Source organism: Peromyscus californicus, unplaced genomic scaffold, assembly GCF_007827085.1.
Source record: "Peromyscus californicus insignis strain IS unplaced genomic scaffold, ASM782708v3 Scaffold_7__1_contigs__length_154581171, whole genome shotgun sequence".
NCBI lineage: Eukaryota > Metazoa > Chordata > Mammalia > Rodentia > Cricetidae > Peromyscus > Peromyscus californicus.
This window is the reverse complement of record NW_026294595.1, coordinates 73,618,859-73,646,529: the sequence shown is the minus strand read 5'-3', so window position 1 is coordinate 73,646,529 and position 27,671 is coordinate 73,618,859. Positions and strand designations below refer to the sequence as shown.

The 27,671-nt window shown below is 36.9% G+C and overlaps 1 pseudogene; it reads left to right on the top strand.

The window, feature by feature from the left end:
* Positions 1 to 24,375: 24,375 nt before the first annotated feature.
* On the top strand, positions 24,376 to 24,719 carry LOC128102561 (60S acidic ribosomal protein P2-like; annotated as a pseudogene).
* The last annotated feature ends 2,952 nt before the right edge of the window (positions 24,720 to 27,671 follow it).

Sequence of the window (27,671 nt, the reverse complement as noted above, 5' to 3'; positions counted from 1 at the left end):
TTGATTAGGAAGTTGTTATTGGTAATGGTAAGGGAAAAAGCTGACAGAGAAGATTTGATTCAGGGATTTTGTTTTAAAATGAAAAAGAGGAGCTATAGAAATAGCATAAAGGGATAGAAAATTGAATCTACTTGTAAACCAAAATAGCAACTACTAGTCTTAAATATTTTACATTGGCTTGGAGTTTTGTATATTGACAGATATTTGAGGTTATTTTTGTTGTAATTTATATATGCTACAGAAATGATAGGATAAGCAGGTAAATCATTAAATCTCCTTTTTTATTTTAAAGTTTTTTTTTTTCATTTTACATACCAACCAGAGTTCCCCTCTCTCACCTCCTCTCACTCATCCCCATCTTCCCCCACCCCACCCCCATCTAGCTCCTCAGAGAGAGTAAGGTCTCCCATGGGGAGTCAACAAAGTTTGGCACATTGAGTTGAGGCAGGACCAAGCCCCTCCCCCCATATCAAGGCTGAGTAAGGGATCCCTCCATAAGGAATGGGTTCCAAAATAAAATCAGTTCATGCACTAAGGATAAATCCTGGTCTCACTGTCAGTAACTCCACAAACTGCTCAAGCCACACAACTATCACCCACATTAAGATGGCCTACCTAGTTAGGTCCCATGAAGGTTCTTCAGGTATCAGTTCAGAGTCAGTGAGTTCCAACTAGCTCAGGTCAGCTGTCTTTGTGGGTTTGCCCATCATAGTCTTTACCCCTTTGCTCATATAATCCCTTCTCCCTCTTTCTGACTAGACTCTAGAAATTCCACCCAGTGTTTAGCTGTGGATCTCTGCATCTGCTTCCATCTGTTACTGGATGAAGGTTCTATGATGATGATGATAATTAGCATAATCATAAGTCCAATTACAGGAAAGGTCAGTTCATTCCCCCTCTCCACTATTGCTTGTAGTCTTAGCTGTGGTAATCCTTGTGGATTCCTGGGAAATTACCTGGCACCAGGGTTCTCCCCAAATCCACAATGGTTCTCTCTATCAAGATATCTCTTCCTCTCCATCTCTGTCCCTCTCCCAGCATGACCATCCCATTACCTCATATTCTCTTTCCACCTCCCCTTACCTTTACCCCTCTCCCCCTCCAGGCTCACAATTTACTCAGGAGATCTTATCTATTTCTCCTTCCTAGGGAGATCTATGCATGTCTCTCTTAGGGTCCTCCTTGTAACATAGCTTCTCTGGGGTTGTGGATTATAGCCTGGTTATCCTTTGATTTATGTCTAATATCCACTTATGAGTGAATACATACCATGTTTGTCTTTCTGGGTCTGGGTTACTTCACTCAGGATAGTTTTTTCTAGTTCTATCCATTAAATTTCATGATGTCATTGTTTTATTTTACAACTGACTAATACTCCATTGTGTAAAAGTACCACATTTTTACCCACTCTTTAGTTGAGGGGCATCTAGGTTGTTTCCAGGTTCTGGCTATTACAAATAATGCTGCTATGAACTTAGTTGAGCAAATGTCCTTGTGATATAAATGTACATCCTTTGGGTTTATGCCCAAGGGTAGTATTACTAGATCATGAGGTAGATAAATCTCCAATTTTTGAGAAACCACCATACTAACTTCCAAAGTGGCTGTACAAATTTTCACTCCCACCAGCAATGGAGGAGTGTTCCCCTTATTTCAATCCTCTCCAACACAGGCTGTCATCAGTGTTTTTGTTCTTAGCCATTCTGAAAGGTGTAAGATGGTATTTGAGTTGTTTTAACTTGTATTTTTCTGAAGGCTAAGGACGTTGAGCAATTCTTTAAGTGTCTTTCAACCATTGGAGATTCTTCTATTGATATTTCTCTGTTTAGATAAAAAATGTACCTCATTTTTTAATTTGATTATTTAGTATTTTCTTTTGTAGTTTCTTGAGTTATTTATATATTTTGGAGATCAGTCCTCTCTCTGTCAGAAACAGGGTTGGTGAAGATCTTTTCCCATTCAATAGGCTGCCATTTTGTCTTATTTACTGTGTCCTTTGCCTTACAGAAACCTCTCATTTTCAGGAGGTCCCATTTGTTAATTGCTACTCTCAGTGTCTGTGCTACCAGTGTTATATTTAGGAAGTGGTCTCCTGTACCAATGCATTTAAAGCTACTTCCCACTTTCTCTTCTATCAGGTTTAGTGTAAGTGAAATTATGTTGAGGTCTTTGATCCACTTGGCCTTGAGTTTTGTGCAGGGCTAGAAATATGGATCTATTTGCATTCTTTTTTTTTTTTTAGATACATTTCTTCTTTTTAATTTCATTTACACAAATATACACCAAATATTAAAAATAAAGGACATTGTTGCATTTAATTTTATCTTATATTTTCTAGGTTGGTCATATACTTATGGAGATATAAACTTATTCCTAGCATTTCTCTGCTAAAATTGTTTGAGTCACAGATTTGCTTATTTGAAGGTATCCATCTTGAACTCATCAGTTGCTTTAATAATCATTAAAAACAGAAAGCAAACAAGTAAAAAGCAAATTTCTCTAAAAAATAAAGACATCATTGTCAGAATTCTCTTAACTTCTTTTATACTATAAAAGTAAGTCTAGATGAGTGATGAAAATGAGAAAAAGATCATTCAGAAGGTTTAAAAAATCAAATTGTTCTGTTATTACAACATTATGCTGTATAATGGACTATTTCCCATTTTTTGGTATTAGCTAACAGATACGTATTTTTTTTTCTGACCCTCTGAATTTGTCAAATACAAATGGACTAGACATTGTTTAGACATTTATTACTTGTATATATTGTATATAGTCATTGTACTTTTGTATATAGTTTTTCTTTTGTTAGTTATAACCTTTTTCTTTTTTTTCCTTTTTATTAAAATAGAAAAGGGGAAATGTGGTGGTATTTTACTTGTACTGAAATGTGATTTTAATTGTATGTTAATATTTGCATTCTTCTACATGCCACCGTCCAGTTATACCAATACCATTTGTTGAATATTCTTCCTTTTTTCCATTGTTTATTTTTGGCTTTTTGTCAAAAATCAGGTGTTCATAGGTGTGTGGACTAGTGTCAGGGCCTTCAATTCAATTCCATTGGTCCACATATCTGTTTATATGCTGATACCAAGCTGTTTTTACTGCTATAGTTCTATAGTATAGCTTGAAGTCAGAGATGGTGATGCCTCCAGATGTCCCTTTATTGTACAGAATTGTTTTGGTTATCCTGTTTTGTTTTGGTTTTTTTTTTTTTTTTGAGTATTGTTCTTTTGAAGTCTGTAAAGAATTGTGTTGGGATTTTGATGGGGATTGCACTGAATCTGTGGATTGCTTTTGGTAAGATTGCCACACTTACTATGTTGAACCTACCTATCAAAAAGTATAGGAGATCATTTCATTTTCTGATATCTTCTTCAATTTCTTTCTCCAAAGACTTAAAGTTCTTGTCATACAGGTCTTTCACTTGTTTGCTTAGAATTATCCCAAGGTATTTTATGTATGTAATGCTTCTGACAAAAACATAGCACATGGATTTACTGAAAGCCTTATAAATCATCATCATAGTACTCCACACAGTATTGTTTCTGAACATGCAACATACTTCACAATCATAGAAATGTGACAGTGGGGACATAATCATTGACTCTACCAGTATTATCATGTTTCCTATCATTTTGAAGCAGCTGTGTTTGGCCAATGGTGAGGTAGAATAAGGCTAGGTGGAACATTCTAAATAGGAAGAGAGGAAGGAAGAAGACAGAGCAGAGGAGACACTACCAGTCACCACCATGAGAACAAGGATGTCAAAGTACCTGTAAGCCACAAGAACATGACAAAGTACAGATTTATAGAAATGAGTTAATTTAAGATTTAAGAACGAGATAACAAGAAGCCTGCCATGGCCATAGTTTAAAAATAATACTAGCTTGTGTGTGTTTATTTGGGTCTGAGCAGCTGTGGTACTGGCAGATGAGGGACAAAGGAAAATTTTCAGCTACACAGTTGGACTAATAGAAAGATGTAGTGGACTTTTGAAGATACAGTCATAGCACCAATTATATGGTGGCAGCCAGGAGTGCTGGAGCAGTGTTGCCAAGAAGTGATGTAGGTATTGAATTAGTGTCCAATATATGGTATGATTTCTCCCATACCCAGGATCCATAGGTTCAGGAATTAGGTGGAAAGGAGAATATAGTTCCAGTCACTATCAACGCTAGTGATCCACTAGAAAAATTTTGGTTCCTGTTCCCATGACCATAAGTTCTGCTGGCCTAGTAATTTTCGTTCCAGAGTAGGGACTGCTCCTGCCAGGAGACACAACAAACATACCATTAAACTAGAAGCTTAGGCTTCCTCCTCACCACTTTGGGCTTCTGATGCCATAAGGCTAAGAAAGGAATAACAGTGGTTAGAAAGGATGATTGGTCAAGATTACAAAGGGAAAATTGTATTCCTTTTCTATAATGGAGGAATGATTATGTCTAGAGTGTAGGAGATCCTTTAGTGCATCTCTTGCTATTAGCGTGTCCTGTTATTAAAGCCATGGGAAACTATAACAGCTTAATCCTGTAAGGATTACAAAGGGTACAGGCCCATCAGGAATGAAGGTATGGGTTATCCCTCCAGAAAAATAAACAAGATCTGTTGAAGTACTTGATGAGGGTAGATGAAATACAGAAGGGATAGTAGAGGGAAGCAGTTATAAATGCAAGCTTAGACCATATGACAAGTTGCAAAAATAAAGATTATAATTGACATGAATCTTTCTCTTATATTTTCTTAAAAATGTGTTTATACAGGTATTTATGTTTTTATTCTTAGATTTCATTTCCATGTAATATAATATAAATTAAGAGACTACCAGTGGTTATCAAATTTATTTGAGATACTAAAAGAATATCCTTCAGGGGACATTCCCATATCTTTTAAATTTATAGTATGTTTTTGATTATGTGAAGGATTATTAAATCATGTTACAAATAATTGTGGACTAGTTATTGCTTTCATTTGGAAATTGAGTGTGACAAAGGAGATATGATCATGTGACAAGTAGAAAATGGGTAGACTTGTTTTGAATATTCTTGGTTGTCAACTTGACCACATCTGGAATTAATTTAAAGCTAAGTAGCTGAGTTTACCTATGAGGAAATAATGTAATTATATCCTTAGAAGTGAGAAAAAAACATTTTTAACATGTAGCTTTTGATTATATTAATTTTGATCACAATGTTTATTGGCCGCCAATATGAAGGATGTGATCTTTGCCTGCTGGGTCTTGCTTTCACTGACAAATCAAATCCTTCACTGATATTTGAGCCTACTTCTTTGGGATTATGGTATATACTAAAGACCCGCTGAAACATCTAGTCTCATGGACTGAACAACTACTGGATTCTTGTACCTTCTGTTGGTAAAACAGCCATTACTGGATTATCTGGACCATAGCCTGTACCCTATTCTAGTAAATTCCATACATACATGTATACATATAAATAAATTCTTTCAGTTCTGTTACTCTAAAGAATGCTGACAAGTATAGCAAAATTACTCTATGTTCTCTACTTCAGTTCTTATATGCAGGTTCCTGACCTGATTTCTTTCAATGATAAATTGTGACCTCTAAGAAAAAAAAAAAAAAAAGATAAATAAATAAGCCCCTTTTTCCCCAAGTTGCATTTGTTCATAGTGTTCATCAGGTTCCATTGACATGTCATAAGAATCTTCATGTGACAGTAGTCTTACCAAGCCATCTTTTACTTAATAAAGTACAATAATCATGTGCTTTCATGTTCAATGACTAACACGTATTGAATCTCATTTAGATTTCTTTGTCTTTTTTCCCATTTGTTTAGGTTAACATACTTATTTTTATAAATGATATTTTTCTGCTAAAAGGACATTCTTTATGTGAATCTTTTCATACTTGTCTGATCTTTCCAATATAATCAATTTGCAAGTACAATTGCTTCAACAAATCATCCCAAAGAAAAATTTTCTTTGATTTCTATTATACTCTGCAAGGCAAATGTTTCATCAGCCTTTTCATCAGAGATGATTGTTAACCATTTCTAGTTCAATGATTATTTGAGAGATGAAAAATCACATCTTATCATTAATTAATGTGATCATAATTTCATGTTTAGAGACATTCTGGATTTCATTGATTTTCAGCTTTCCTTAGGAAATGTGCTTAGAAATTATACTCATCTTGTTAAAATGTATGAACACTTCTGAAGGCCCTGTGCATGTATTTGAAACTATGCGTTGTACATAAACTCTGTGTATGTGTATATATAGATATTCTATATGTGTTTCTTCCTAACTATACACATATATGGTGAAATTAAATCTGCAATCTATAATAAATTAAATCAGTGATCAACACTGAAATGGATAATTAAAAAAATATATAAATAAGTAACATACTATACTTATTAATTAACATGCAATAATATAAACTATTAAAATTTATGTAATTTTAGTGATTCATTCGTGTTTCTGGGATGGGCTGGGTAACAGCTTTAGAGCATAATTGACTGCAGGAAAGTCAGTCTCTATGAAGGGTAACTACATATGAATGTTCTTCATTTTCTGTACTTCTCTCACAAAAATTAGTCTCAAGTAGGAAGTAGGAAATCATATTCTTAACTTTTCTATAATTGCAGGTAAGCTTAGTTTCTCCAATTTCTTCTGTTTAAAATATATAATGTACACATTCTTACAAAAATTTGCAGTTCTTTCATATTTCAATTCTGATAATATTAAGTGTAACTTAGAATGAACTACTCAGATACTTCTTAGTTCTGAATTTACTAAAGCTCATTGTTTCTTTGAGAAGGTAAAAACTGTATTTGACTACTGATATTTGTGGTTGCTTTATCCTTAGTATGATCTGGCCCATGCACCAATGGCACAGAGATTGGCACTGGAGATGAGCAAGTGCTACAGGAAAAGCACCTCAATTTATACCTGACAGTATTTTAAGGAGCAGAGAAGTGTCTGTAGAAATGATTATTCAAGATCAGAAGAAAGAAAATCTAGGTCAATTAAAAGCAAAACTGTAACTCTATGAGTTATGATACTAAAGAAGCTCTCAATAATGTTAGTCCTAAAAACGTGGGATGGCATGTGCTGATTGGTGCTGCCTCCAGATTGCAATGAAATGAACAAAAAAAAGAACATACTGATTTATAGACAGAATAAAGGGGGGAAAAGATGATTCACTAATTAAGGGATTTTAGAGAATGGGAAGGGTAGTTCTTTCCATCCTAAACAATAAAAGAAAAGTTGAGAAGTGCTGGGGATGTCTTTCTGTATGTTGTGAATGTCCTGTTCTGATTGATTGATAAATAAAATTCTGATTCGCCAGTAGCCAGGCAGGAAGTATAGTATAGGCGGGACAAGCAGAGAGGAGAATTCTGGGAAGTGGAAAGCTGAGTCAAGAGACGTTGCCAGCCAGCCGCCATGAGAAGCATGATGTAAAGTACCAGTAAGCTATAAGCCATGTGGCAACTTACAGATTGATAGAAATGGGTTAATTTAAGATATAAGAACTAGATAACAAAAAGCCTAATATGGCCATACAGTTTATAGGTAATATAAGTTTCTGTGTGTTTACTTGGTTCTGAGCAGCTGTGGGCCTGAGCGGGACTGGAGAAAACTCCAGCTACAGAGAAGCACTTTGAAATAAAGAAAAAAAGGAAAAGGAAAAAAAAAACTTGAAAAAAAAAAACCCAATTTGGCAAGAAATCTAACATGGAATCTTTACATTCTCAGTGCCAATTGCTGAATGGATTTCTTTGTCAACAGGACAAACTGCCTCTAGTAAAAGGAGGCTAATACTGGCCATTCAGTCAAAAGACATGTAAATGTGCTGAGAGTTCTATGTTACCCAAGCAAAATTAAGTTGATGTGTATTTCCTGAATTGCTATTTCTCTTATTCTGTGAGACAGAGATCCATGGTAGTTTACACATTGTTGGATCTGTGTGTGTAGACATATCTTGAGTGTGTCGAATAAAGAATAGAGGTTGACATCAGGTCTCGTTCCCTTTCATTCTATACTTTAGTTTATGATATAGTCTCTCAGTGAAACTTGAGCTAACTGTTTTGACCTGAATAGATGTCAGCAAGCCCCCAGCACTGGTATAGACCTTCAAGCTGTCCTCAACTTTTATGGCAGTGGAGGTCATCCAGCACTTAACTCACTAAGCCATCTCCACAGGGTTCATACTAAATGGACTTTTGAGACTAAAAGTTATTTTTTTTACACCATTAAAATTTAAATAGAAAAGAGAAGAGAAATATCATCTCACATGTAATTATATTTGTGCACAAACCTTGATCTCTTTAGAATGTGCAATAAAGTTACCCAGCATTTTTGTTTTTAATTTTCACAAATTGTATTACTATTTACTCAGCTTTTGACCATTTTAGTTCATCTATTTTGGTATAAACATGAGATGATAGATAAATAGAGAGATGATAGATACATGATAAATAGAAGATAGATAGATAGATAGATAGATAGGTAGATACATACATAGATAGAGGATATATAGAGAGAAATAGGACATGATAAATATTTGATCAGCTGATATATTAAGAGCAAAATTTTGCCGGGCAGTGGTGGCACATGCCTTTATTTTATTTTATTTTTTTAATTTTTTTATAATTTAATTTAATTTTACATATCAGCCACAGATTCCCTTGTTCTCCGCACTCCCCCCCCCCCCGCCGCCTTCTCCCCAGCCCACCCCCCATTCCCATCTCCTCCAGGGCAAAGACTCCCCTGAAGATTGAGTTCAACCTGGTAGATTCAGTCCAGGCAGGTCCAGTCCCCTCCTCCCAGGCTGAGCCAAGTGTCCCTGCATAAGCCCCAGGTTTCAAACAAACAAATCATGTACTGAGTACAGGGCCCGGTCCCACAGCCTGGATGCCTCCCAAACAGATCAAGCTAATGAACTGTCTCACTTATCCAGAGGACCTGATCCAGTTGGGGGCTCCTCAGCTATTGGTTCATAGCTCATGTGTTTCTATTCATTTGGCTATTTTTCCCTGTGCTTTATCCAACCTTGGTCTCAACAGTTCTCGCTCATACAATCCCTCCTCTTTCTTACCAATTGGACTCCTGGAGCTCCACCTGGGGCCTGGCTGTGGATCTCTGCATACGGTTCCCTCAGTCATTGGATGGGGTTTTTAGCACAACAATTACAGTGTTTGGCCATCCTATCACCAGAGTAGGTCAGTTCGGGCTGTTTCTGGACCATTGCTAGTAGTCTGTTGTGAGGCTACAATTACCCTGATTCCTAAACCAAACAAGGATACAACAAAGAAAGAGAACTACAGACTGATCTCCCTCATGAACATTGATGCAAAAATACTCAATAAAATACTGGCAAACAGACTTCAAGAACACATCAAAACAATTATCCACCATGAACAAGTAGGCTTCATTCCAGGGATGCAAGGGTGGTTCAACATACAAAAGTCCATCAATGTAATACACCATATAAACAAACTCAAAGAAAAAAAAAAACCACATGATCATCTCATTAGATTCAGAAAAGGCATTTGACAAAATCCCACACCCCTTCATGATACAGGTCTTGGAGTGACCAGGAATACAGGGAACATACCTAAACATAATAAAGGCAATTTACAGCAATTTACAGCAAGCCAACAGCCAACATCAAATTAAATTGAGAGAAACTCAAAGCGATTCCACTAAAATCAGGAACGAGGCAAGTCTGTCTGCCCTCCCCATACTTACTCAATATAGTACTTGAAGTTCTAGCCAGAGCAATAAGACAACATAAGGAGATTAAGGGGATACAAATTGGAAAGGAAGAAGTCAAGCTTTCCCTATTTGCATTTGACATGATAGTATACTTGAGTGACCCCAAAGATTCCACCAAGGAACTGATACAGCTTATAAATACCTTCAGCAACATAGCAGGATACAAGATCAACTCAAAAAGAAATCAGTAGCCCTCCTATATACAATTGACAAACAGGCTGAGAAGGAAATCAGAGATACATCACCCTTTACAATAGCCACAAATGATATAAAATACCTTGGGGTAACACTAACCAAGCAAGTGAAGGACCTATATGGCAAGTACTTTAAGTCCCTGAAAAAAGAAATTGAAGAAGATGTCAGAAAATGGAAAGATCTCCCACGCTCATGGATAGGCAGGACTAACATAGTAAAAATGGCAATCTTACCAAAAGCAGTCTACAGATTCAATGCAATCCCCATCAAAATACCAACACAATTCTTCACAGACCTAGAAAGAATAACACTCAACTTCATATGGAAAAACAACAGACCCAGGATAGCCAAAAGAATCCTGTACAATAACACAACCTCTGGAGGCATAATGATCCCTGACCTCAAGCTCTACTATAGAGCTCCAGTAATAAAAACAGCTTGGTACTGGCATAAAAACCAAAATGTGGATCAATGGAATCAAATTGAAGACCCTGACATTAATCCACACACCTATGAACATACAATTTTTGACAAAGAAGCCAAAAGTGTACAATAGAAAAAAGAAAGCATCTTCAACAAATGGTGCTAGCATAGCTGGATATCAATGTGTAGAAGGCTGCAAATAGATCCATATCTGTCACCGTGCACAAAACTTAAGTCCAAGTGGATCAAAGAACTCAGCATAAATCCAGCTACTCTGAACCTGCTAGAAGAGAAAGTAGGAAGTAGTCTTGAATGCATTGGCATAGGAGATCACTTCCTAAATATAACACCAGTAGCACAGACACTGAGAGAAACAATCAATCAATGGGACCTCTTGAAACTGAGAAGCTTTTGTAGAGCAAAGGATACGGTCAACAAGGCAAAGCAACAGCCTACAGAATGGGAAAAGGTCTTCACCAACCCCACATCTGACAGAGGACTGATATCCAGAATATATAAGGAACTCAAGAAATTAGACATCAAAATGCCTAACAGTCCAATTAAGAAATGGGCTATAGAACTAAACAGAGAATTCTCAACAGAAGAAACTCAAATGGCTGAAAGACATTTGTTGCTAGAGTTTTTCTGCCTGGCCCACAGTCAGGACAAATCTCTCTCACCCACCAGTCCCAAGCCGCTTAAACCCGATCAAATAAACACAGAGACTTATATTGGTTACAAACTGTATGGCCGTGGCAGGCTTCTTGCTAACTGTTCTTACAGCTTAAATTAATCCATTTCTATTAATCTATACCTTGCCACGTGGCTTGTGGCTTACCGGTACTTTACATCTTCCTTATCCTGATGGCGGCTGGCAGTGTCTCTCTCACCCAGCTTCCTGTTCTCTCAGTTCTCCTCTCTGTTAGTCCCGCCTATACTTCCTGCCTGGCCACTGCCAATCAGTGATTTATTCATTGACCAATCAGCAACACATTTGACATACAGACCATCCCACAACACTTCCCCTTTTCTTTTCTTAAAAAGGAAGGTTTTAACCTTTACACATCTCTCAAGTCAGCTTGGTATATTTGGGAATTTGGGCGTAGCTTCTCTTACTACTTCCTGCTGGAGGGGGGCGCTGTATCTTCTGGGGAAACAAAGAAAATTTTAGGATCATGGAGTAGTCCGTGAGGCTGTATCATCTGAACCAGTTGCCTTGAAACAGTTCTGGATGTTGGATCATCTGGGCCATGGTGTCATTGGAGACCTTTCAGGTGGTCTTGGCTGTTCAAACCTGATGTGTCTTAATCTGGAACAAATCCATAGAATCTGGCTTTCTGTGGAAACAAAAGCAGAGTTTCCTTTCCAAAGTAACATATCCTTATATCCAAATTTTGAAGTCAAGGTACCTTTAAAATATGTATATTGGTTTAACTCAGCTTCCTTTACAATCAAATATCTCTCTGTAGTTAAGAATCCCAAAGACAACACAATCCGGATTCTCTGTGTGATATCCATCTTTACGGGACTTATTTTTTTATATTAATTTTACTGTCTCTTTAAAGACTTTATTTTTTAAAACTATGTATTTGTTTCTGTAACTGTATAGACATTTAAGGATTTGCTCAACATCCCTAATTATCAGGGAAATGCAAATCAAAATGACTCTGAGATACTACCTTATGCCTGTCAGAATGGCTACGATCAAAAACATTGAAGACACCTTATGCTGGAGAGGATGTGCAGCTAGGGCAACTCTTCTTCACTGCTGGTGGGAATGCAAGCTTGTACAACCACTTTGGAAATCAATATGGTGCTTTCTTAGAAAATTGGGAATCAATCTCCCCCAAGACCCAGCTATACCACTCTTGGGCATATACTCAAGGGATGCTCTGTCATACCACAAGGGCACTTGCTCAGCTATGTTCATATCAGCATTGTTTGTAATAGCCAGAACCTAGAAATAACCTAGATGCCCTTCAACTGAAGAATGGATAAATAAAATGTGGTTCATATACACAATAGAATACTACTCAGCAGAGAAAAATAATGACATCATGAGGTTTGCAGGCAAATGGATGGATCTAGAAAAAATCATCCTGAGTGAGGTAACCTAGACTCACAAAGACAAACATGGTATGTACTCACTCATAGGAGGATAGTAGATGCAAAACAAAAACTAGACTGCTACTCACAACTCCAGGGAGGCTACCTAGAAAACAGGACCCCAAGAAAGACACAGGGATTGCCCAATGACAGAGAAATGGATGAGATCTACATGAACAACATGGACATGAGTGGGGGTAATGAAGGGCAAGGGTTGAGGGAAAGAGAGATTAGGGGAGTGGGAGATCCCAGCTGGATCAAGAACAGAGAGGGAGAACAAGGAATAAAAGACCATGATAAATGAAGACCACTTTATAATAGTAAGAAGCAAAGTGCTAGAGAGGTCCACAGAAATCCACAAAGATACCCCCACAATAGGCGCACGTCTTTAATCCCAGCACTCGGGAGGCAGAGGCAGGTGGATCTTTGTGAGTTCAAGGCATGCCTGGTCTACAGAGCGAGATCCAGGAAAGGCACGAAGCTACACAGAGAAATCCTGTCTCGAAAAAAGAAAAAAGCAAAACTTCAAACATTTTTATGTAATTTAATGAACTAATTTTGCTACTATGGTGATAATTGTGTATAAATAGCACCACAAGGATCTGAAGGAATAACTTCATATAAATTGGCAAATAAACTAAATGACTACAGTTGAATTATGACATAAGTAATAACCATTATCAGAAAGAGATATCCCAAGCTATTATAAAACTAATGTAATTTTCTGTCCACCAAAAGATGGATTCGCAAGACGTCAGAATTAGCAGGTGAAAGCACTTATATGAAGGAAACAGGTCAACTAATATGTAAAATTGTTTCTGCCCCTTGAGTGTTGGGCTCCTTACTTAAATCAAGAACATAAACAAGGAATAATCTTTCAAAATGTTAAAATTATACTAATACTTTATGAATTTCTGGGCTGCATATGAAGAGATATTCACTACTAAAACCTCATGATGAAGCAGTAGTTAGGATAAAAAGACACTTGAAAATTAAAGAATAATAAAAAACGAGGAATAAAATACCTGTCCACATTTTTTAAGTCTTTGATCTCATTTATAAATACACATTATAATGCATTTAAATGTGTTTTATTTTACATTCATGTATGTAGTTATTTATTTATTTGTGTGAGTAGACATGGGGAGGGAGGGAGAGATTATATGCACAGAAATATCAAAGTGTGTGTGTGTGTGTGTGTGTGTGTGTGTGTGTGTGTGTGTGTGTGTGTGTTTGTGTAAAGTTCAACTGGTTCTAACCTTCCATTATGTGGGTTCCAGGGATTAAACTCAGGTTCTCAGGCTTGACCACAAATACCTTTAACTGTTGGATCATCTCACCAGCTCTCTCACCAAGTTTTAATGCAGTATTTGACTACTGAATAGTTAGATTTTTTCCGTTTTAAAGTTATCAATTGTGAACACAAATACACCTCAATAATTAATTATTCCAAAAATTGTATATGTAGGATTAAAAAGATTGGCACACTGTAATTCAGTAGGAAAAGCATCCTCTAAAAACCAGTTAAGAACTTCACATAGCAATAAATAAAATCTTCATAATTCACCATACAATGTAGAGTACATATTTATAGAAGACTGGATCTTGCTAGTGGCCATCTCTGTGTGAGAATATAGAGTTATTGTCAGTCAAACAGACTAATATGTGTACTTGGTATATAAGATATTTCTAAGATCTTCAGGAGATGACAAATAAGAAAAGAATATTCAGCATGTTCAGCCCTTTGAGCATTTCTAATTTAGTATACAAGATAACTATAAAATAATGGCATTAAAGGAAACATTGTTACTGCCAAAGAAGAGCGAACATCATACTGATAATGGTAGAGAGTATTAACAAGAAAACCCAGCAGCAGGAACTGAACATATGTGGGACATTCATCAGTTGAATGAAAGGGGAAAAGCAGAATTGATTTATAGCTGTCATCATTGAACTTTAGATTATATGAACTTTTACATCCACTAATTCAATCCAAAAGTTTACATACCTTTCTATCCTTGGGCAATATTCAGAAATCATGTGAGGTTAAATGATGGGAAAATGATTCCTTTCCATTTCTAGACTGGTTTTCTAATGGTCCATGGGCTCAGTATCTGTATAGAGAGAAGAACATTTAAACTCCTGTCTATTGTGTGTCTATTAACTTGGTTTTTTTTTTGTTTAGTTAATGCCGGAAATTTTTATTCAAAATAAAGTATAGGGATTACGAATCATTTCACCAAGCTTTTAGTAAGCAATCTTTACAAACATAATCTTTACCAAGACTAGATGGCCTCATGATTAAATATATTTTAATTACATTATTTATTTAGTTATTTTGTGTGTGCTCAGGGGTGTGTGTGTGTGTGTGTGTGTGTGTGTGTGTGTGTGTGTGTGTGTGCGTGCACATGGTGCAGCACATATATAGTGGTCAAAAGTCAGTGGTTCTTACTTTCTACTAGGTGGGTTCTAGTTATTTAATTCACGCCATTGTCAGACTTGGTGGCAAACACCTTTCCTGGGGATCTCTCTCAGCAGCTTTGTAGCTTACAATTTTAAAATAATATCAAATATAAAATCTGAAGTTGTGTTTCTCTCATATGATTCTGTACATCCATTGTGAAGTACTTTTGTTAAGAACCAGTTAAATGCTCTGAGCAATGTCTCAGGATCACAGAAATGTGAGCATGTGCATGAATGGCCAAGCTTATATCATTTGGATGCCTATGTGTGGTCACAGTTAAAAAAATGAATAAGCAAATGTTCTGCTTGCTACAGAAATGAGAGCAGTTGCCACTAGATAGTGACAGACATCATGCTCAGTATCCACTTCAGGATCTTGGAAGTCTCCAGGAAGAAATTACATTCAAGTCAAGTAGAAGCTTAAATAGAAGCACAAGACTTCATTGTGCATTAGTCAAGTGCTTGAGCAACCTCATGTTTTATGTGTAAGTAAACAGACTTATATACTAAGGTCCAGACTCCCTTCCAAATGAAGTCATGCAACAGAACCAGTTCATCTTCCCTTCTATGCTATTCTATTCTCATTCTCCACACACATGGTCATGACTGTACCTCACTGACTGTTGGGTGTATTTCATAAGGTGGAAAAACAATAGAATTATGACTTGGTGACAGATCTGCTGTACTGCCAAGGTACATAGTATCTCTCCATTAATTTCACTGTTTCTCTTATTTCTCCCTGTCATTTCCCAGGAAGTAAACAAAAGTGATGCTTTTAGCAATGAGATGAAGCAGTGGAAAGAGACAATGTTTTAAAAACAGCAGAAAAGAACCCTAACTTTTCAAGATCATATAAGACTTGGCAGTTCAATTTAAAAATAACAGTCCGTTAAAGTCTTAACACTTATTATCAAATTAAAGATGTGGAATAATACTAACAATTTCTCTTACATTTGAAATCTTTAAAAATAGACTCATTTAATTATTTTCTTTACAACATTATACCAGAGAACAAAATAACACATGTCCAGAAAAATATATCTCTAAATAGAAAAGGAGAAAAGTGCTTATGGAAGTTTTTACTGCATAGAAAAGTTAAGGGATGGGAATCAAATAATTGTATTATAGTCAATGTTGAATACATTTGACAATACAAAATTCTAAATTGTCCACATATTGTATTAATCCTCTTGATTTGTGAACTAATAGGTTTTCAAGATGTCTTCAGTCAGAGGGGGAACAGGCTAAGTACAAAAGGAGAGGAAAACAAGAAAAAGAGTGAGAAATTACAGAACTTGGCCAAATTGTGGGAGTGAGAATCAATGTTAAAGCACTTGTCTAGTATGTATTAGGCCCTAGATTCAAACTCCAGATACACATACACACATGCACGCACACACACACACACACACACACACACACAAAGAGACAAGGAAAGAAGTGGGAGCAAGAAGGAAAATACTTAATAATGAACTCTGAATCATCTTAAAGTTCAATAAAACTGTTAAAAGGAGAATGAAGAGAAATAAGGACATGTAGACATTACAGTCACAAGAAGTAATAACCACAGAACAAATACACAAATAAACACAGTTATTTCCAATGCTGAGTGAAATGTATAGCATTCCTATACGCCCCTCCATATGCCAAGAACATTCAGGTGCATATCTATCTACCTTCACTGTACATGAATTTTTCTTTGGGCCGCCAGCTCACAAACAATGATATGAAGACTTATTAATTATGAAAGCTCATCCTATAGTTTAGAGTTATTCCTAACTACCTCGTACAAATTAAAGTAACCCATTTTTGTTAATCTATGTTCTGTCAGGTGGTGTTACCTCTCTTCTATCTTGCACCTCCTGCTTCCTCTACTTGTCTCATGGTGTCTCCTATATACCTTGATTCCTCTTACTCCTCTATTCTCTCCCTGGAAATTCTGCCTAAACCTCCTGCCTATCTATTGGTTATTCATTTTATTTTATTAAGTCAGTAACAGCAATATAACTTCACACAGTATACAAGTATTCCACAATACTCTACAACCCTCCGAATCTTGCAATACAGTTGATATTGAGTACTTTAGTGCTTTATGTCTCAGCACAGGCAATAACTGGTCTCTATCTGCAGCTTATTTACTTTTCTCAACTGCTCCACTGCTGTTCATTGAACACGCCCATATGTCCAAGACAATCATTCCCATTTATACCTGCGACCAACTTTAAGGACAGTCAATCACCAACTTCCAACTTATTATAGACACAGTACTCAGGAGGACAGCAGTGAAAAATCTGACTATACACTGAGCATCCTACAGGCTAATCTCATATCCTCACTTAGAGACCATATATACACCTATCAAATAATGTTCTTGGGGCAAGGCTGCAAAGGAGTGCCACTGAGTATTGGCAGGTAGAATGACTTGAGCTAATGGTATTCTAAGCCATTTAGTCAATGAGAAAAAAAGGACAGTTTGTAGTTACATATAAAATAAGAAAATTACTTTTTTACTCATTAATAAGTCATTAATAAAATATTTTACCTTAAACAAAGGCAATTGTTTTAGTTTCCTTTAATCTTTACAGCATTTATAGCACAAAAACGAATTATTTGAAAAATATTTGAAATGAATAGATTTAATGAATGGTCCATGATACATGGATTTCAAAAAAAGGAAGAATCAATAAATGCTTAAATTGCTTATATTGTTCCCATGGAAGCATTATTTTCTACCATTGTATGCCAGCTCTCTTAATCCAGCATTCATTTTTTTTTCAATTAATATTTTTAAAAATATTTTTAAAGCGCCCCAATAATGTTTAACATTACTATTATTTACATATAATGCAGATAATATTATTAGTTTTAAGTAAGCACAAAAAGATATCCCAAAGCTCACAATTTATCTCCTATCATTAAAGGGCTAGAAGAGTTGTGGGTCTTCTTTTTGTTACTTGTCCATTACTGCCTGGTAAGATCATTGCCGAGGAGTTTCCATTCATATTTACTCTTTCAGATCCATGTTTAAAACACAAAGAAGAAAATGGAAATAGTTTACTGTTCGTGTGTGTTTTGAATTTTGCATGTGATTTACTCTGTACACACACACACACACACACACACACACACACACACACACACACACCACGCACATGCACAAATAAGCACAACACCATCTTCTACTTTAGCGGCTTCCGAGTCCAGCTCCCATGATTGCTACCCAGGGTTACTCGGAGAAAGACTCCTCAAGAGCGGAGATAGAGAGATTTCTTATCTATAATAATTTACACACGATCTGAGGGTCATTCTCTTTTATTCTTTTTCAAAATTTAAGCTTCATCACTCATGCAATACACACACATATTCTAACACTCACTGCTTTATAATCTTCTACACACACCTCTTTTAACAGCCATACCTCTTCCCTCCACACATCTCTTTATCCATATCTCTCCCTTACATGCATATATCTCTATTTTATATACTAAATTCTCATCACCCACTTTTTTCTAACGCTCACGAACATTTCTCTATATATATACACTCAGCTACATCTCTCTCTGTCAGCACATACCTACACACATACTCACAGTTAGTTCTTTACATAACTCTTCATAGCCCCCTCTCTCATAGCCAAACTCTACACAAATATGAGTTACATTTTCAGGATCACAAAGTATTTCTTGAATAAACAACCAGAGATAGAGCCAAACTGATACATGTAAGGAATCACAGGGTTTCTCTCAAGCTAGGAAGGTCACATCAACTAGCCATTGAATAATGGTTGGCCAAGCAAGAATCCTGAGTGGTTAGCATTCCTAGACAGGGAATGACTTTAAAAATCAGGAATTAATAACAACAGTTAGCAGGCTGAAATTTAGTGGTTGGGGTACAAGCAGAAAGGGAATTATTCCAGAGGGTTATGTCTGCCAAAGTTACTTCATATCTGACCTTGATTCAGCAACAAACAACAGGAACCTATGTCCATGTATTCTCTTCAGGGGCAGCTAGTCTGTTTTTAATTTGTTCTGCAATCTAAAATTGGCTGTCTTAGTGACTGAGAATACTGTTACTTTCCTGTGTCAGTTATGAAAATTATTCAATTTTTTTCTAATCATCAGAATTATACAGCTTACACAGAAATCATCTTCCTGACCATCCACAGCTATATGTATGCCCAAATATTGAATATGTTCATGTAATAAACATACAAATAGTGGGGGTGAATGCACATAATTGTTTTTATGAAAGAAATGCAGTTGCACATGAGAAAAATTATAGACAGGAGCAAGTGGTCATTTACAGTCAATGACCTCATAGCCTTGCCAGGTGGGGATCCCCATTAGATGGGGCTGGTAGGTCGACCTGTTAAATACTAGTTGTCACTTGCTATATACACCCATGGCCCTTGGCATGCCACAAACTCCTTTATTTTTCTTAGAAATGGGTCAAAATAATCAAACACAAGTGTTTGATAGTCAGTTTATCAACATGAATTTATTTCTATGACAACATGCCTATTTCATTCTCATAATTACTTCACAAAAGGACATGGCATTGTTTAAACATTACTTGTATATATGTTTTCAGGGTTGACCATTTGTTACTGAATAACCATTTCAATAAGTCTATATATACTCTCAACATTCCCTATAGTTCTTTGTGCAGAGTTGAGGCTTCTTAGACTTTTCCCTGTCCACTTTGGTATGGCTGTCAGTATAGTCATTCAGCTCATGGTTTGCTAGCCATGTCAGTGAGACTTTATATGTGTAGATTATGACATGACTAGGAAACAGAATCTCACAGAAAACTCCCTGGTTATCCGGCTTTAACCACCTTTCTGGCCCTCTTCTGCAATGATCCCTGAGCCTTAGTTATGGAAGTTGTTTTATACATGTAACCATTAGTACTTGGCATCACTACTCAGAATTTTGATTAAATATGTTTTTATGTTACAATGAGAATTTTTCATGATAATGGATGAAAACTATACTTACCTTTGAGTATAAGTATACTCAGCCCTGTTTACTGCTGCTCTATTCACAATAGCTAGGAAATGGCTAATGTCCTTCAGCTGGTGACTGGATCATGAAAATGTGGTACACATACACTAAAGAATACTATTTGGTTGTAACAAAATGAAATCAAGAACTTTGTAGGTCAGTGGATGGAACTAGAAAATATATTGAATGAGATAACCCAGAGCCAAAGAGACAAATGGCATGTTTCCAAAGTATCACCAAGTTGTGAGAGAAATAGGTGAAGATAGCATGTAAAGTATGCAACATTACTTTGTTTCTCATCAGTTCAGCAAATGACTGAATAGTATCCTCATGAAGCTATTTTATTTTGCCATCTGGAGTCATGATAGTGTTTTCCCAACAGTCATTGTCATGACAGTTTCTCAGAGTGTGTTTTCATGCTGGGCTGGCATAATACTTTGCCCTCGTTTTTTTCACTTTCACCTTTTTGAAAAGAGAAAAGGTGACTCCAACTTGATTGGACAAAGAAGAAACAATTGAATTTGTGTTAAACAAGTCATCAGTTCTTTTCCTTTAATCATAAAGCATCAACTCAAATGTTTCTGAATTTTCCAGCTCTAATGAAAATACTTTAGGTTTTCATTTGACTTAGGCAGTAAAATTGTGTATGCACTATCACAAATCCTTCAACTGAAAATACACATAAAGCAGAAAGGCACAGTACATGCACATATAAAGAAAATGAGATTAATCACTTCCTAAACAAGAAAGTTTTGCAGAATCTTTTAGATGATTTGTCCTGTTTTGAGTTCCCCTTGACTTGGAGGTTGAAAACAGGACCATGGTCAGAATTCTATTGACCCAGAGTGCCACCATATTTTCCTTCTCAGAGGTTCCTTTGGAGGTTTCACATCTTGATGAGTAATAGTGATGTTTAGAGTACTGTCATAATCTCACTGTCGTAAAGGTTGCAGTATTAATGAATATTTGTTTTACAGCTTCACAAAACTGAACAAATTCTTAGAAAGTAAAATATGATTGCTGATTGGCTTTTGATTCTTGTCTTATCAAGAAAGTTATTGTGTGTATTAATTACTGCAGGCTGGTAGATGTTTCTATGGTGAAAGAACAGCCTTCATACATTCCTAAGATCTGGCAGGCATTCTTCCCTTTTAAGTTGCTGTTGCTGGCTAGCTCAATTTCACACAAACACACTTGTTAAGGGAAGTATTCCTAAATACCCTCAGTGAGAGTAAACACACTATAGCTGTACTTCTATAGCATCCTTGGTAGGAACTGTGTACATTATTTTGAGTTTCCTTTTTGCTTATTTATTTTCCTCACAAGATTCTATCTTAGGCACAAAAAGTATTCTCTTTTTATAATCTCTTTGGTTCAACCATTATGAGGAAGGTCGCATACCCACAAGCTTGACTGAGTGAGTACAAGATAAATCATGTTCTTATATTCCCTTATATGGGAGTAGTTGGTACAGAAAGTGCTTCTAGCCACCAATATTTCTCCTATTATTTCTGGTAAAAAAAAAAAAGTTACTAAGACTATTAAAATAAGTTCAAGCAGTGAGACTTCCAACTTTAAAACTCCTACTTTGTTTTTTTGGTTCCCTCTTTAGGCCCAAATGATCTGAAGGAGAGAATGTCAGTACACTGTGATAGAACACTGATGCCTAGTGTGAGTCAGTGGGAACAGAGGTCTCGGAGTCACCTACAGCAAGGAGCTAGGGTTTCTTGGTGACTCCGTAGAATAGTCTAAATTTTATCAGCTTGGACAAATTTGAAAATCCTAAGAGTTCATTATATTGCAACCTTGAAACATGCATTATTGTTCCAGGAATTAGACCTACAAAGTAAACATTAGTTAATGTTAGATAAGATAAAGAAGGTTTGGGGCTGTATGTCTCTCTGCATTTTTTTCCTTGATGACATATCCTTATACTAATTTTTTTTTTAATCCTTGATGTCTTTGTTGCTCTGGTAGCCTGTATATGAAGAGTTTGACAGACTGAATTAAATTCGATTAGATCTTCAACCTGGATATATTTTTTTTAATCAGCCTTTGACTTAACTTTTGTTTTAAAGTGGAAGAGAAAGAGACAGATGGAGGGAGGCAGCAACACGCAGACGCACACATAGATACACACACAACAGACACACACACACACACAGAGAGAGAGAGAGAGAGAGAGAGAGAGAGAGACAGACAGACAGACAGACAGACAGACAGAGAGTCAGAGAGAGACAGAGAGAGAGAGACAGAGAGACAGAGAATAATGGTATATCCCATGAAGGAGAAATGGACCTAACTGATACTCGAGCTTCAGTCTCACCAAGCATCCACTTACCACACTGCACAAAAAACTCATGGTTTTCTTTGGGTTCTTATTCATTCTTTCTTTTCAGCTATGAGGTTATGAACGATAAAGTTTACCTCTCGGCTGTCTAGTTACATGAGTTTCCTTCAAATATCTCTGTTTTTCTTCTTCAAAACTACTTTTGAAAACAGTTCTCTGTTTCCTTAAAAAATTAATTATCTTAGTTCTTTCACTTAGAAAATAACTCAGTTGTTTTATGGCAGTTGAGCATTCACTTTTCTTTTTTTTTAAAGCTTTTATTTTTTATTTCTTTTTTTAAATTTTATAATTCATTTAATTTTACATATCAGCCACGGATTCCCCTGTCCTCCCTCCTCCCACCCCCCAGCCTTCCTCCCAATCCACCCCCCCCCTATTCCCACCTCCTCCAAGGCAAGGTCTCCCCTGGGGATTCAGCTCAGCCTGGTAGAATCAGTTGAGGCAGGTCCAGTCCCCTCCTCCCTTCACCTAGGCTGAGCAAAGTGTCCCAGCATAGGCCCTAGGTTCCAAAAAGCCAGCTCATGCGCTAAGGACAGGTCCAGGTCCTACTGCCTGGGGGCCTCCTAAATAGTTCAAGCTAATTGACTGTCTCATTTATCCAGTTCCATGGGGGCTCCTCAGCTATTGGTTCATAGTTCATGTGTTACCACTAGTTTGGCTACTTGTCCTTGTGCTTTTTCCAATCATGGTCTCAACATCTCTTGCTCATATAATCCCTCCTCTCTCACACCGATTGGACTCCCAGAGCTCCACCTGGGGCTTGGCTGTGGATCTCTGCATCTGCTTCCATCAGTCACTGGATTAGAGTTCTATCACCACAGTTAGGGTGTTAGGCCATCCCATCACCAGAGTAGGTCAGTTCGGGCTTCTCTCGACCATTGCCAGTAGTCTGTTGTGGAGGTATCTTTGTGGATTTCTGCGATCATGCACTTTTCATCTTCAAAATGGAAGAGTGGATATACTGAGTTTCAGGTAATCCAAGCAATGATAGAGACATGGCTCACTTCTCTCCCACAAAGTGTGAGAATCAGATTTTCTTTCATGAACAGAATAAATTCAGTAAACACTGACATTACGTATTCAAATTTCAATATTATAGGAGTGGACAGGATTTGAAATGGGTGAGTTAATCATCCTACTGCCATACACAAACTATCTCATGGGTGCTTGCTCCCTCAGGCTACACAAATTTCCCATTTAAGGCTAGCATATAAGCGTTTTTAAGAATACATTATAAGAGACGCATTGGCAGGGGTGGAAAGATGGCTTAGTAGTTAAGAGTGCTTGCTTCTCTTCTAGATGGCTAAAGTTTAGTTCTCAGCACCCCTGATGGGGAGATTTTAACCACCTGTAACTCATCTTCATGGGATCTTCAACTTTCAGTCTCCAGGGATGTCTCCACACAGTCACATTTTTAAAAAAAATTTAAAAAGACTAATTGGCAAATATCGTTCAGTATATAGAGTAAGTAGTGATATTGCTTTTTAATAGATTGACAAGGAGCTAGATAGCTAAATGTATAAACAATATGAGAGAGAGAGAGAGGGAGAGAGAGACAGACAGACAGACAGAGGGAGAGAGAGAGAGAGAAAGAGAGGGAGAGAGAGAGAGAGAAAGAGAGACACAGAGAAAGAGACAGAGACAGACCATGACACAGAGACAGAGAAAGAGAGAGACATTCTAGTATAATGAGTACTTGAATTTTCTCAGATTAACATGTTAATTGTATCATCATTCCCTCAATGGTGTTGATTATTAATGGTGTTAGATTTTCATCTCTATCGCTGTTAAAGTTCACTTCCTACTTATCCAGGACAACGAAAAGCTTCCTTTCAGGATATTTACCACCTAGTCATTTACTACCTCTACCAGTTTGTGGCCCCATCTAAACTATAACCTCTATTGTACTATGTAAAGGAGAAAAGAAAAATCCTTTTTTTTTTTTAATTGTCTATAGCAAACTCCATGACTGAGATACTCATTACAAAAGGCATATTAACAAAAGGGAGTTCCTTTCTCTGCCTGTCGTCGCCGAGGTTGCATGCATGAGGCCGGTCCACAGCAGCCCACATGCTCTATGTCGACTCTTATTTGCTTGCCGCCCTTGGGGGCAACTCCTCTCCCCCCACAAAAGACATAAAGAAGACACTAGACAGCATGGTCATCAAGGTGGACGATGACTGGCTCAACAAGGTCATCAGTGAACTGAATGGAAAAAACATTGAGGATGTCAACGTCTAGGGCGTTGGCAGACAGCCAGTGTGCCTACTGGTGGGACTGTGGCTGTTTCTGCTGCCCCTGGCTCTGAAGCTCCTGCTGCTGGTTCTGCCCCTGCTGCAGCAGAGGAGAAGAAAGATGAGAAGGAGGAGTCCTAGGAGTCAGATGATGACATGGGATTTGGCTTGTTTGATTAAATTCTGGCTCCCCTTTTACGTGTTAAAAAAAAGGAAGCATTCAAGTTTAGTTTGCATAACTTTTCCTGGTATGAGAGGCTTCAGAAATGAAGACCTCACTAGGGAAACTGTGTACTCATGTATATTTTGATAGAGTGTGGACAGTTGTGGAGATAATAGAAGTTTTAGACTCTAAGGACAGGAAACTGAGGGGCATTTAACAAGATATGGTCCTTCACTTTCCCTCTGCCTTCTTTTATTTTTTTCCAGGTACAGCGAATACCACAGTGGGATAAGACCTTATTAATTCATAGAAAAAGCAGAGGTTTCTTCTCTTCTGAAAGTACTAAGGCAGAAGTTTAAGGACATATGCATGCTTCTGTTGCACACTCAAATATCAAGGTTCAATATTTACCTTGAATACCATAGTTTCTGTTATTACAACAATCACCAAATTACTGCTACTATGTCCCTCAAGAATTGCTATTGCTAAAACGAAAGTAAAATAATATCATTTCCCATTACAAAACACTGCAATGACCTGTATTGCTTTTCAATTTACTCTGGAGCATTAAGAATGTAATGGTTCAAAGCTACATGAATTAGCTTTGCAATCTTAGTGTCATTGATACAGGTGTCTGAAATGAGTCTATTAGGGCTGAATTAAAGTGCTATTTGAATTTCTTCTGGACACTCAATGAGAATAGATTTCTCTTTTCTCTTCTCTTCTCTTCTCTTCTTTTCTCTTTTGAGACAGAGTTTCTCTGTGTATCCCTGGCTGTCCTGGAACTGACTATGTAGACCAGGGTTCCCCCAAACTCACAAGGATATGGCTGCCTCTGCCCCGCCCTCCAGTTCTGGAATTAAAGATGTGCACAACTGTTAGTATAGGACAACTTCATGCCTTAGCTTTCAGCTCTTTTACAGTTTGTAAAGCTGCTTGCTTAGTCAAATCTCCTTTTACTGATTTGCGTTTGCTTTTTTCTTCCTAAAAGCCATAGTGTTCACAACTACTCATCCAGAATACCCGAGAAAACCTCTCATCTCAAGATCCTTAACTACACTGCAAATTTTACTTTTACACTTGAGGTAACATTCATAGATTATAGGGACAAGACTCTAGACATATTTGCAAGTTAATAGACCATGTACTACACATCATCAACTCAGTCAAATAAGATCATACAATTCTTCAATATTATTGAACTTATAGTAGACCGGATTAATCTATGACTTGATAGAGGAGGTACTGCAAAAGACAAAAGCTTAATCAGTTAAACAATGACACGTGAACATATGAACTTCAGATATATAAAAAAATGCTGTTTGTGACTCAGAACAAACAATTGTTTATAAATGATGCTGGGTTAAAAACTGTCCTATGAAAACAACTGTTTTGCAGCTTTACTTTTAGTGTATGTATATATTTACTTATGTGGAGTACTATATTTGCATCATTTCCCCCCTAACTCTTCTTTCTCTAACTCTTCCCTTGTGCTCCATCTCCTTCTCAAAACCATTGCCTCTTATTCTTTAATTTTTATTGTTATACAAAAATTATAAACTCAACCCACAGGGTTCATTCAGTGTTTCTCCAATACATGTTTAGGCCTGACCCCTTGGGATTTGATCACCTATCAGGGGCATAATCCTTGAACCAGACTGCTTCTTCCTCTCACAGCAGTTAATAATAGCCTGTAAGTGTTCGCCAAGAGGTGGGGCTTTCTGGCCCTTTTCCCATCCACTTGCCTGCCATTGTTTGCCCTTTTCAGGTCTTCTATAGACAACCATATTGTTCAGATTTCATGGATTTGCCTTTCGTGTCACATACACAAAGACACTGTATCACAGCAAATGCTTTGGTTCTCGGCTTCTGTAATCTGTCCAGCCCCTTTTCCATGATGTTCCCCAAGTCTTTGATGCAGAGCATTCACTGTACCTGTTCTCTATGTTTTGGTCAATTGTGCCTTGCTCTAGTCATCTCCATCTTCCTCACAAAGCAGGTCCTTTGATGAGGGTAAAGAACTATAATTGAACCTGCAGGTTTAGAACCATTTTAAATGAAAGTTGTTTCCTTTCAAAGGTTCATAAAATGGTATCAAATACAGCTCAGTGGTAGAGTGCTTAGCATGTGTGACACCCAACAAATGAACAATTAAGGCACATATGAAACAGAGAATTCATAATTTAAAAGAAGAATTAGCTGTCTGTTAGGTCCCTAGGGGATTTGGTTCAATGAACCCTGGGCTCCCAAGTCTGAAGATTCTCAAGTTATTTACATAAAGAAGTATAATGTTTGCACATAATTTAGTGCGTATCTCTATATACTACAAATAAAGTTCAATAAAAATTATAATGATCTTTAAATTTTTATATCATATTGTTTAGATAACAAAGTATGTACAATATGTACATGTTTAGTCCATATGTAATCTAATATATGAATATATACATTATTTATTCTAGAGGCTATAATTTACAAATTTAATTATATATAGATGAGTATTTCTGAATATAATCTGTTCAATCCGTATAATGCTACCTGTTTGTGTGTTTTCAAGGCTGATCTCTTGGTAATAGACAGCCAATTGATGTGCTCTTCTCTAAGGAAGACCACCTCTCCCAGTCCATGTTTTCCTCACTTGGCTATATTTCTTTGCATAGAGTTGAGAACTCATAGGGTTTTTTCTCTCATACTTTTAATGTCACCATTCATAAGTGTTGCAGCTGGTTAGTACAGAACAATGACCAGCATATCAAGACACTCATACACATATGAATGATAGTCAACTTCTGTATAATTTTACTTAAGACTCACTCAGCAGGAAGAAAACAATGCCTGGTACTGGAAACCTAACCAGCTTCCCCAGCTAGAAAAATAAGGGAGATTAGAAAGGCATCTTTCATAGACCAGCATAATTCCATACTCTATCATAAATCTATTGTTATACCATCTTTCATCAAAGAAGCCTC